This window comes from Aulostomus chinensis, chromosome 1, assembly GCF_037954235.1.
Source record: "Aulostomus chinensis isolate RoL2024-O1b breed Wild chromosome 1, RoL_Achi_v1.0, whole genome shotgun sequence".
In the NCBI taxonomy this organism is placed as follows: Eukaryota; Metazoa; Chordata; class Actinopteri; order Syngnathiformes; family Aulostomidae; genus Aulostomus; species Aulostomus chinensis.
This window is the reverse complement of record NC_141320.1, coordinates 55,732,535-55,743,418: the sequence shown is the minus strand read 5'-3', so window position 1 is coordinate 55,743,418 and position 10,884 is coordinate 55,732,535. Positions and strand designations below refer to the sequence as shown.

General features: G+C 47.5%; 2 non-coding genes across 2 annotated transcripts; one reads left to right on the top strand and one right to left on the bottom strand.

Moving 5' to 3' along the window:
- Positions 1-7,175: 7,175 nt before the first annotated feature.
- On the bottom strand, positions 7,176-7,248 carry trnar-ucg (transfer RNA arginine (anticodon UCG)). Its single transcript has one exon. It is a non-coding gene; the product is annotated as a tRNA-Arg (tRNA).
- A 2,989-nt stretch (positions 7,249-10,237) lies between these two features.
- On the top strand, positions 10,238-10,319 carry trnas-aga (transfer RNA serine (anticodon AGA)). Its single transcript has one exon. It is a non-coding gene; the product is annotated as a tRNA-Ser (tRNA).
- Positions 10,320-10,884: the final 565 nt, after the last annotated feature.

Sequence of the window (10,884 nt, the reverse complement as noted above, 5' to 3'; positions counted from 1 at the left end):
ATGTAAAAGTGCTATTCATGCAGAATAGGATGTTTATTCATGGACGTTAAAATATATTTGGGTCAAACCACAGGAGCTGAAGTGTGTACCCTCATGCTCCAGGTTTCAAAGTTGTAAACTTACTTTGTGGTTGGCAGATTGATGTTTGCATATGTTAATTTGAATAATCGGAACTATTTGACCTCAACCTGGGCGCCTATTTTGAGATTTTGAGAATTCTTGGATGTGACATGACTCTACCTCCAATCTGTATGTCCCCTCCCCACGGTGATAAATACCTAACTGTTCCTCAGAAACATCAGAGAACTTCTGATGGTCTATGAGTGCTGTAACTTCTCTCTCATGCATGAATAAAGTGTGTAAGGTTTGAGAAAGAGACCACCGCCTCCTTTCTATTCACTGCTCCGCCAGACGACCCCCCCACACCAGGCCACTTGACCACAATCAATGGCGACGAGGATGGGATCCTAAACACCTGAGGTTATAGACTCGATGCAACGACTCCACTGATCATATAGACTTGTAGGAGAACACCTTTTACCAGTTACAGCAGCAGACTCCCAGTAGAAAACCTACTCAGTCCTCCACCTCTGCTTGAGCAGCTGCTGTTGCCAATGATGATCTCCAAAGTCCTGTTCCGTCACTTAGTGAACTGTCTAAGCTTCCTAAAAGAGAGCAGAACTTGTCTGCCTCACTCTCCCTCTGCTCAATGGAGCCCTGCATTTAAAAGAAGAACTAGAACCTGGAAACCTACGATACCAGGACAAAAATGTGTGTTAAATGATGAAGGAGAAGAAGTGATTAATGAAGAAGATTGTATCCTAGAAGAGGTAGAGGGTTTGAAGGCCAAGACCAACAGGAAGAGGAAACTGGCACCCCAGACCTCAGACCCAACGGGGCCCCAGACCAGGACCGTCTCTGAACCCGTGGCATGGGGGTGGTCGCTCTTTGGTTCCGGGTCGCTGCTCGTGCGGTCGACCGGTCAGTCAGCTGAGCAGTTATTGTGTTCTTTTTAAATTTTTTCTTCAAGTAAATGCCTTTTTTTTCCGTCGTTTTCTTATCGCTGAGTACTCGGCACTTTTTACCCCTTTTTATCCTTTACTTTTTTTCTTTCTTCTCTCTTTCTCGTGGACTTTCGGACTTTGCGCTCCGACATGGCCCAATGGCTCAGCTCCACGAGTGACTCTCTCATACAGCTGCGGCCGCAGCCCGGACTTCTACTTTTCGTCTCTGCTCCTACGGACTACTTTCCGATGGAAATACTTCGTGGAGACTCCATAACACACCATCAGAACGCAAACCGTAAACCCAGCAAAACCAGGAGGGGATTAAAGAAGGGCGGTGTGAGAGCTAGACTCAGACGGGAGACTCACAAACAACGAGCGCTCCCGTCCATCGTTCTGGCGAACGTGCGCTCTTTGCGCAACAAGCTGGATGAGCTGCAAGCCTGCGTCAACCACCAGCACGAGTTCAGAACGGCCTCTGTTCTGGCTTTTACTGAGACGTGGTTAAACGACAACGACGGCGACAGCATGCTTCACATCGACGGCTTTTCACCACCCCTTCGTCTGGACAGAGACAGCGAGCGCACCGGTAAACAACATGGCGGCAGCAAGTGTCTGTATGTAAACAACAGCTGGTGCTCTACAGTCACTGTGAGGGAGAAGCTGTGTACCACAGACATTGAGCTCCTGGTTGTTTCCCTGCGCCCTTACTACCTCCCCAGGGAATTCCCACAGATTTTCCTCATCCTGGTTTACATTCACCCCAGAGCTGATGCAGCTCAAGCCACAGAGCACTTTACCAACACTCTGCACAAACTAGAACTATTATCACCGGACTCTCCCAAGTTCCTCCTGGGTGACTTTAACCACTGCTCCCCTGACAAGTCACTCAAAGGTTTCCAGCAATACATTACATGCAGCACCCGACAGGGGAAGACTCTGGACAAATGCTATGGTTCTGTACCAGATGCATTCAAAGCCCTCCCCCTCCCCCCTCTTGGCTCAGCAGACCACCACACCATCCTGCTGGCCCCTACTTACACCCCAGTCATCAAGAGGATGAAGAAGGTCACCAAGTACATCAAGCAGTGGACAGCGGAAAGTATCTCCACTCTCCAAGGATGCTTCGAATCCACTGACTGGGACAGCCTCCTTTCTCCCTCTGATGACATCAACGACCAAGTTGACACAGTAACATCGTACATCTCCTTCTGTGTGGATAGCATCATCCCCTCAAAAACAGTCACCATCTACCCCAACAACAAACCCTGGATCACCAAGGAGCTTAAGGAAATCCTTAACAAGAAGAAGAGGATCTTCTTCACCGGCTCCGCACTGGAAAAAAAGGAGGTCAACAGGGAAGTTAAGAGGGCCATAAAAACTGCTAAGCTGGAGTACAAAAACACTGTGGAAAAGAAATTCACCACAGGGGACCTCTGCTCAGCCTGGCAGGGCCTCAAAACCATGGCCTCTGTGAACACTGCGGTCACCACCCCCACAGCCATCCAGGTGATGAGCAGTGACCCCTCCACCCTCCCCGACGACCTCAACTCATTCTACACAAGGTTTGAGTCGGACAACATCATCCAGCTTGAGGAGACCAGATCTTCATTCAAACCTGGCAGCTCCGCACTCATCTTCACGACGGAGGACGTGGTGAGAGCCCTCAGGAGGACCAGGGAAAGGAGCTCACCCGGCCCCGACAACATCAGCAGCAGAGTCCTGAGGCACTGTGCGGGGCAACTAGGCAGTGTTTTCTGGACTCTATTTCAACTCTCCATGGACAGTCACACAGTTCCCCAGCTGTGGAAACACTCCACAGTCATCCCCATCCCAAAAAAAACCAACCCTAAGTCTCTGAACGATCTCCGCCCCGTGGCCCTCACCTCCCTGGTGATGAAGGCCATGGAGAAGATCATAAAACAGCACATCATCAGAGCAACCGACCCCCTGATGGACCCACTCCAGTTTGCTTATCGCGCACGCAGAGGCGTCGAGGATGCAAAAATCTTCATCTTGGACTCCATCCACAAGCACCTGGAGCTTCCTAACGCCACCGCCAGACTTCTGTTCGCTGATTTCTCATCAGCATTTAACACACTGCAGCCCCACATCCTGGCCACCAAACTCTCCTCCTGCTTCCATCTGGACGACCAGCTTAGACTGTGGATTCTGGACTTTCTGACCAACAGGACTCAGAAAGTTCGGGTCAACAACTCCCTTTCAGACCTCCGCTTCACCTCAACTGGCTCCCCCCAGGGCTGTGTGCTCCCCCCCCCCCCCTGCTCTTCATCCTCTACACAGATGACTCCCGATCCACACAGCCCAACTGCCACCTGGTGAAATATGCTGACGACACAGTTCTCCTGTCACTGCTGTCAGGCCCAGCACAACATCATGGACCCGCTCTTCAGGAGTTTGTAGAGTGGTGTGACAGCTCCAAACTAGAACTGAACGTCAGCAAGACCAAAGAGATGGTGGTGACCTTCTCCAGCAAGCAGAGGGATCTGGCTTCTGCTGTCATCACCACCATCCACGGGAAGCCAGTGGAGGTGGTCGAGGAGTACAAATACCTGGGCACAATCTTTGACAACCTCCTGAACTTTTCTGCCAACACAGAGGAGATTCTCAGGAGGTGTCACCAACGACTGTTCCTCCTCAGGAAACTCAATTCCTTTGGAGTCAGCGTGCCCATAATGATGACTTTCTACTACGCCTTTGTGGAAAGCATCATCACATCCTCCATAACCTGCTGGTTCCACTCCCTCAGCCTCCAGAACCGGAACAGACTGCAGCGCACTGCATCAGTGTGCTCCAAAATCATCGGCCTGCCTGTCAGAACTCTTTCACACGTTTACAGCCAACAGGCCCTGAGACAGGCAGCCAGGATCATCAAAGACCCCTCACACATACTCCACTCTGCATTTGAATGGCTCCCCTCTGGGCGACGCCTCCGCTGTGTGGCCTGCAGAACTGAGAGGAGGAAAGCCACCTCTGTCCCCAAAGCCATTCTTCTCTTTAACTCCAGCTGCTAACACCTTCCCCACACCAACACCCTACACACACACACACACCTACATACTCTCCCCGGACTACTCAATATCCTGTCTTCACTGTTACACTGTTTATACTGTTTACATTGTCTGCACTTTATTCACTCACTCCAGTCACCTCACTCTTCATTTTACATTGTGTACATATTGTATGTAGTATATTTATTGTATTTTTATCTTTAATCTTATTTTTATTCTCTCATTTATTCCCACTGTCATGTCCCTGTTTGTTTGTTTTTTCTATTGTTTTTTAATGTCATGCTGCTCAGTTGTACCGTACTTTAATTGCCCCTCGGGGAAAAATAAAGTCATCTGAATCTGAATGAATCCCCCTCAACAATAGGACAGCACTAAAGTGTCTTCCAGTGTGTGCAACAATGAAAATGAAAAACAGAAAGTTGTAACTGAATGCTCTCAAATAACTCTAACTGCTGAACCTAAAGTTGAATTATCAGTAGATGGAAAATCTGCTGAACTATTAGGGGACACAGGTGCAACAGTTTCCACCATTAATAAGTCAGATGCTAACTGTGTAGGATTAGTTCCTACTTCTGAAAATATAAAAACAGTAGCAATTGCTGGAGCAACTATGCAAAGTCCATTGGAGCACCAGCCAAAGTTCAATTTGGACCCATTTCATGAGAGCATCCATTTGTAATCACTGATAACTCACCAAGTAATCTATTGGGTCAGGATTTGTTAACCAAGTGGCGTGCAACTATTCATTGTTGTCCTGAAGGCGTTCATACCACAGTCCCTGACCATGATTCCAAATGCTTCTTCAACATGCTACAGGCTGTAAATACAGGATGGTATTATTCTCTCATGTACTCCTTTTCAATCAGATGCTGACGGTGTCCTGGATTCAGACGGATGATTTCTTAGCAGGAAAAGAAGACCTGCCAGATCATTCCAGGTTAACAGGTTTACAAGACCTCCATGTAACTCTACATGTTGATATGACAGGAACGGATGTTGCCTACTTCAAACTGTTAGACCCAAATATGGGATCACAATTCTCTGTGTTCTCAGATACTTTGGCAAGAACCCCAAAAGGTGTTTTCTATTTACCAAACATTGGAGATTTGGCTTTGTCATTGTTTCAGGTTGATAAAACCTCGCCCCATATTTCCATGGCTGTTGTAGAAGGAATAGAACCACAACGACTCGGCCCTATAGCACATTACATGACTCACAATTCCCTGCAGGAGGGTTTTTTTATGATGACATCATGTACAGCCATTACAAAGGTGTAGGTTGGACTGTGACTGTAAATGCTAATTGGTATGATGATTCATTCTTTCCTGTTTGCACTGTTGCACCACTGCCCCCTACAGTGGCAGTTCCTCAGTTGTCTCAACTTACTTTGCACCCATTGCTACAGGGTATTCCTTCTAAACTCTGGTCTTCCCACTCTAATGAGTGTGGACTAATTAAATCAGTAGCTCCTGTATTTCTTGATGTAAGACCTCATGTTCCTCCTCCTAGGAAACCACAGGATCCAATTTCCAAAGAAGCTATAGAAGGTATCAGAGCAGGAGTGCATTCATTATTGGAACAGGGAACAATAGTCCCATGTCAGAGTCCACGCAACACTCCCATTTTACTGATAAAAAACCTAACAAAGTTCATGCATGGCGTTTTGTGCAAGATTTGAGAAGTGTCAATGATTATGTGGCTCCTATTTTCCCTGTGGTCCCAATTCCACACACTATTTTAACTTCTATACCACCAAACTCTGAATATTATACAGTAGAAGACCTGTGTTCAGCATTCTTTAGTATTCCAGTGCATCCTCAAAGTCAGTATTTGTTTGCATTCACTTATGAGGGACAACAATATAATTTTACGCGTTTGCCTCAGGGATTCATACACTCACCTGCCCTCTACGCTAAGGCACTTCAAGATGACTTAGAAGACATCATTCTGCCTGGTGATAGCACACTGGTGCAGTATGTTGATGCTTTGCTCATAGCTAGCCCCAGCAAAGAAGCATGTGAGATTGATACAAAGGCACTGTTAACTGCTCTTGCAGTTAAAGGACCCAAAGCTAGCTTGGACAAGCTACAGCTAGTACAAACAAAGGAGGACAATTTGGGACATGAGCTGAATAAAGGGAATGGTGGCAAAAAGGCAGCTACCTCTCCTGATCTTGCTGTTACCTCATTACCAATGATTACTGCTCCTGAAGATTCTCCTTCCACCCGTGATGTTGCTGCCAAACAGCCGCTGATAACCTGGACAGAGTTCATTGGGAAACTCATCGTGTTCTTGCAAATAATGTTTATTATTCAGTGGACGGACGTACTGCTTGTCCTAAAGCATTGCTCCCTTATTTACTTCCAATTGTTCACGGTAAGTCACACGTGAACAAAAGGGGAATGGTAAGAACTTTAAAGTCCTCATGGTACATTAGTGGAATAGATAAAGCATGCGAGGAAACAAAACAAGGTGCACATCCTGCTCCTTATGGTCCTTTTGTTGACTTACAAATAGATTTTGTACAAATGCCAGAACACGGCAGATACCAGTGGCTAAAGCACTGCTTAGAGATTTGATCCCGCGGTTTGGTGTCCCTCACTCAATAAATAGTGACAGGGGAACACATTTCACAGGGCACGTGATAAAAGAAATAACAGATACGTTGGGGATAAACCATAAACTGCACACGCCGTACCATCCACAGAGTGCAGGCATGGTGGAAAGATTTAACCAAACTTTAAAACAAAAACTCACAAAAATATGTGCTGACACAAGTTTGAGCTGGCCTGGCGCTCTGCCGATCGTGTTAATGTGCATGTGATCCACAACAAGCAGAAAAATGGGTTTATCTCCCTATGAAGTGATAACAGGAAGAGCCATGAGCACACCTGAGCAAGTAGGAAAGTTTGTAATTCCTCCTGAAATGACGTTGAGAGATGTGTGCTGGGCTGAGAGCCTCGGTTTGGTTTTCTTTCTCTTGCTTTCTCGAATAAATGGCAGGCCAGCCTTGGTACTTCCTTATTTACTTCCAGGCTCATTCTGCATCTTTTGGGTTGTAATAAGCACCAAAGGGAAGCCACCTTGGAGGATTTCAGTGACTTTGATCAAAGGTCCCACTTGAGTAGGAAGTTCCAACCGAGCTGGCCAGGAGTTGAACCTAGAATCTTCTGATCCGAAGTCAGACGCGTTCTCCTTTACGCCACCAGCCCTACAGGAAAGGTTTGTCTGAACAGAAGAAAGTCAACATGTTCATTTGTACTTGATTTGACAGGAAGTTTAAATGATAGGGTGGCATTTTCTAGTTTTGTGCTGCCAGATTGTCTAAATATCAAGTTTAGATCATCAAGTTATGACTGGAACACGAGGAGAGAATACAGTAATAAAAACATGATCATTTAAAAAAAATATCATCTATTAATTATTTTACATGAAATTATTCACTTTTTTAAGAAGAAAATAAGAAAGACAACCTAAACGACCAGGGCTCTGCACACGACGTGTAGCGACCAGCGGGACGGCTTTGGCCCTCTTAATGACTGCTAAGTGTCACTGACAGAAACTGACGTCTCAAATGGAGACGTGAGGCCAACAAGAACACCCTTCAGCAGCTTCCTGAACACCGTCTCTCCCTGGAATTGCAGATTATTCACAACACAGTAAAGTGTTGAAGGAGGAACTGTTGCTTCTCCTTCTGCCCAGGATGGTTCCACCTCAGGGGAGAGGTTCACTAAATACTCATCAGCTTCTCTGGTCCAAGAATATTGATGTTGGCTCACAGAGACCAGATCAGGAGTCAGAGCTGAGACTTCAGTCCAACCACCTTAAGATGGAGGAGAAGAAAGCCCTGATTTCTGGGTCTCACAGTCTTTTTCCACTCTCTTGGCTCCACCCACACAGGGGGCGGATCTATCATCAGCCACATATTGAGCATCCCAGCATCCCTGGATATGTGGAAAGGGTTTTTTCAAGAATGGCCACCAAATGGAGTGACAGCAGGAACAGGAGCTCCATGGAGCTCAAAGGAGGGATCACTCTCAGCTTGGAGCAGTCCTGGGGCCTCATGTATCAACGAGGTTTATGCAAGAAAAACTTGCGTACGCCAGGATCGACGCTCACGTTCAGATGTATCAACGCGAAAAGTTCGGCGATTCTGGCGTTGTTTCACTCCAACTTTGGAGGTGCCGTAGAAGTTGGCAGAAAGCCAATTCTTGCGTTAACTGCACTTTGGTCAGTTGGCGACACCCTGTGGCGGTGTTTGGTAACTGACATTTTTTGATTACCGCACATACGTCGGGTCCAAAAAGCCTTCCAGCGGGAGATGGCGGACCATTCTGGGGTGAGTCAGTCGACCCTCAGCCGGGCCAGGCCCTGGGTGGTGGACCTGATCATTGAACAGGCCAATATTAATTTGGAGCAACAGCCGGATTCTCTAATGTCTAATTCTCTCATGACTGCACTCATGTTGCCAGAAAAACGCCATCCCACTAGGAACACGCTTACGTTCATCGTAAGGGCTTCCACTCCATCAATGTGCAGATCATCGATGCACAGAGGCTGGAGGGATGGACGTCGATCCAGGCCGGGCAGCCGTCCTCGCACGCCAGAATTTCATTTCCACAGTGTGAAAGGGTAAGAAGCTACCACACGATTCATGAAGCCAGATTAATTTATTTTGTCCACTGAACGTTCCAGAACATTTATCAGGCAGTCAAGCTGCTCATTGATCCTCGTTATTCCCCTAATACTGTCCTCCTGCGACTGCAGGACCGCCTGTGTGAGGATTCCTCTGGATCCCTGTGGGCCGGAGGATGTGCCGCTGGGTCCGGGTGGGCTGGAGGACCGTCCGCCGCTTGTCGGCCTTGTGCCGGCCTTGTGCCGGTGCTTGGGCCGGGGAACGGGCTGCCCGAATGCCGCTGGTCCTGGTGGATGACTCTGAGCCGGTGGACGGGCTGGCGCGGGAGCCGGCAGGGGTGCTGCACGTTGGCAGCATGGCTGACGGATCATTTTCTGTTAAACATATTGGTTTATTTAAATGTCTGATTCATTGTATTTGTTGCCTTTACATTTGTGGCAAAGCAGCTGGAAATGTTGCTAAGAAAAGGAGTTGCCACTTCTCCTCCAGGCTCTTGGAATCAGCGTGGGTGGTGGTGACAATCCCCCCCACAGAGGTGCTACCCATGACAGCCGCCACCCACTGCTCAAACTCCATCAGGTGCCCCTCTCCCTGACCCCCATCTGTCTGGCCGGCACTCCTCCGGAGGGCAGCTGTACGCCGCTTGACCTCCACCTTGACGTCCTGTTAGTGCCATTTTCCACATTGTTATTTAAATTTAGATTGAAGCCAATTGATTATTGTAGTTCTTCATTTAGTGATTGCGCAGTGTTGAACTTCAGCCAATAACAGGTCCCACCACCTTGTTTTCATCTCCGTGGGGGTGTGTTGGTCTGAACCCACCTTGTTCACCCTCTCATTTCTTATCCACTCTCAACCTTCATTGTTTATCCTGACACCACTGGACAGGCTGACCAACAGAATCTGCTGTCTCTCCTCCACCTCTCTGACCAGCACCTCCAGCTCCACGCCGTGACCCTCTTTTTCTTTGACATTATTTTGCGAGTGCGGACAGTGGAGACCCTATTTAAATGAATTTGCGTATTTCTAGGTGGGCGTAACGGGGGCGGGCCGGGTCGCTCCAACATCTGCGCTCAATTCCACGCTGATTGGGATGTATCAAGGAAACGTGCATGGATTCCGGCGTCCGCACATATTGATACATCCGGATCTTTTGGTGCGTAGGCAACTTTGCATTCTTGCGACCGCAAGTTTTTAGTATGAGATCCACGCAAGTATTGATACATGAGGCCCCTGCTCTCTTCCCCCCCAACCGGTCAAAGCAGATGTCTGTTCCCACTGATCTTGGATCTGCTCAAAGTTCCCACCTTTTAAAAGGAAGGTTTCACTCACAGCTGCACAGTGGTGGAGTGGTTAGCAAGTTTGCATGTTCTCCCCATTCTCTCTGGGTCCTCCAGCTTCTTCCCACCATCCAAAGACATACAATTGGGACAAGGCTGACTGATACTCTAAACTGACCGTAGGTGTCTATCTGCCTATCTTCTTTTCCTTAAAAAAAATCTACTATGCTTCAATGAAGATAAATTGTTGAATATCAATCCTCTACTCATGTTCATGGGAGTGTAGTTGTTGTGGCCGAGTGGTTAAGGTGATGGACTAGAGACCCATTGGGGTCTCCCCGCGCAGGTTCGAGTCCTGCCAACAACGTTAAACTGCTGTTCCAGAGGAGACAACATCTTATCGTGACATTAGGATTGAGTCTGCCAGTGCTTGGTGACTGTATGGGATGTGTGTGGACCACAGGGCCACCACAAGCACATTTCCCCAACTCCCCATTTAGCCCAGAGGTCCCCCAAGTCTGGACCAGTGAGGAGAAATGTGATAGTGGAGAAGTCCTTTTGTTCTTCAACTGGTCCACCTTGATGGTGAGTCTCCTTTTATCAAGGGTTACTGAATGCTTGTGTTATTTATGGCATTGTTAACATTTTAGAATGCCTTCATTCAGAGCTGTAAAGAACCTTTAACCTGATATCCCTGACATCAAAGTGGGCCACTAACTGGCCAGATGAAGCTTTGCTAGGCTGCTGTATTCTTAAGAGCTAAAGTAGCAGCTTCTGAGAGGGATGCTAACCTGGATGTGTTCATCTCCTACTTTAATATCAGCGGCCCAACTTGGAGCTCTGACAGCCTCAAGCTTTTTGTTCCTGTTTCTGCTTCAGTCAACAAGGAACTCCAACCTGCAATAGAATCTTCAACAACAATGGAATAGAAA